Source organism: Sturnira hondurensis, unplaced genomic scaffold (assembly GCF_014824575.4).
Source record: "Sturnira hondurensis isolate 20B ecotype Veracruz unplaced genomic scaffold, ASM1482457v3 Scaffold0007703, whole genome shotgun sequence".
Lineage (NCBI taxonomy): Eukaryota > Metazoa > Chordata > Mammalia > Chiroptera > Phyllostomidae > Sturnira > Sturnira hondurensis.
In genome coordinates this window covers 148,445-149,790 of record NW_028080334.1, presented here as the reverse complement: position 1 = coordinate 149,790, position 1,346 = coordinate 148,445, and the positions used below count along the sequence as shown (strand labels likewise).

The 1,346-nt window shown below is 33.4% G+C and overlaps 1 non-coding gene across 1 annotated transcript; it reads right to left on the bottom strand.

Annotated features, from left to right (window-relative positions):
• Positions 1 to 506: 506 nt before the first annotated feature.
• Positions 507 to 613, bottom strand: LOC118991581 (U6 spliceosomal RNA). Its single transcript, XR_005067451.1, has one exon. It is a non-coding gene; the product is annotated as a U6 spliceosomal RNA (small nuclear RNA).
• Between the last annotated feature and the right edge of the window lie 733 nt (positions 614 to 1,346).

Below are 1,346 nucleotides of genomic sequence, written 5' to 3'. Positions count from 1 at the left end.
TAGCTCTTCCTTAAACGCTTTGTAGAATTCTCCTGTGAAACCATCTGGTCCGGGGCTTTTGTGTGATGGGAGTTTTTTGATTACTGCTTCAATTTCATTTGCTGTTATTGGTCTGTTCAGGCTTTCTACTTCTTCTTCATTGAGTTTTGGAAGATTATATTTTTCTAGAAATTTGTCCATTTCACCTAGGTTTTCAAATTTCTTGGCATACAGTTCTTCATAGTAATTCCTTACAATCCCTTCTATTTCTGTGGTATCAGTTGTAATCTCTCCTCTTTCATTTCTGATTGTGTTTATTTGTGTCCTCTCTCTTCTTTTCTTAATGAGCCTACTTAAAGGCTTGTCTATTTTGTTTATCTTTTCAAAAAACCAACTCTTGGATTCATTGATCCTTATAATTGTGCTTTTGGTCTCTATGTCATTTAATTCTGCTCTGATCTTGGTTATTTCTTTCCTTCTACTTGCTCTGGGCTGTCTTTGTTGTTGTTCTTCGAGTTCTTGCAGGCAAAAATATGGAACACTTCACGAATTTGCGTGTCATCCTTGCGCAGGGGCCATGCTAATCTTCTCTGTATCATTCCAATTTTAGTATATGTGCTGCCGAAGCGAGCACAATTATCACTTTTTTGCAGTAGACATGATTCTATATATAGAAAACCCTAAATACTCCACAAAAAACTAATAGACACAATAGAATTCAGTAAAGTTGCAAGATATGAAATTATTGTACAAAAATATATTGTATTTCTTTATACTAATAGTGAAATATAAGCACAAAAATGAAAACAATTCCATTTGCAATTGCAACAAAAAATAAAATACTTAAGCATAACCTTAACAAAGTTGGGAAGGACTGAAAACTACAAGGCATTATTGAAAGGAATTGAAAAAACACAAAGAAATTGAAAGATATTCCATGTTCATGGATTGAAAGAATCAATATAGTTAAATGACTGTGTTATCTAAAAGAATATGCAGATTGAATGCAATTCTTATATCAATCTCAATGGTATTTTTCAAAAAATATAAACAAACATCCTCAGATTTGTATGGAACCACATAAGACCTCAAATAGCCAAAGCAGTCCTGAAGAAAAAAGAACCAAGCCACAGCTATCACATTCCCTGACTTCAAATTATGCTACAGAGCTTCCATAATCAAAACCACATGGTGTTAGCAGAAACACTGACACACAGACCAACAGAACAAAATTGAGGACCCAGGAATAAACCTCCACATATGTAGACAATAAATTTTTTTAAAGGAGCCAAAAGTATACAAGGAAGAAAGGAAAGTCTTTACAATAAATATACAAGGGAGAAAGGAAAGTCTTTTTCAACACCTTT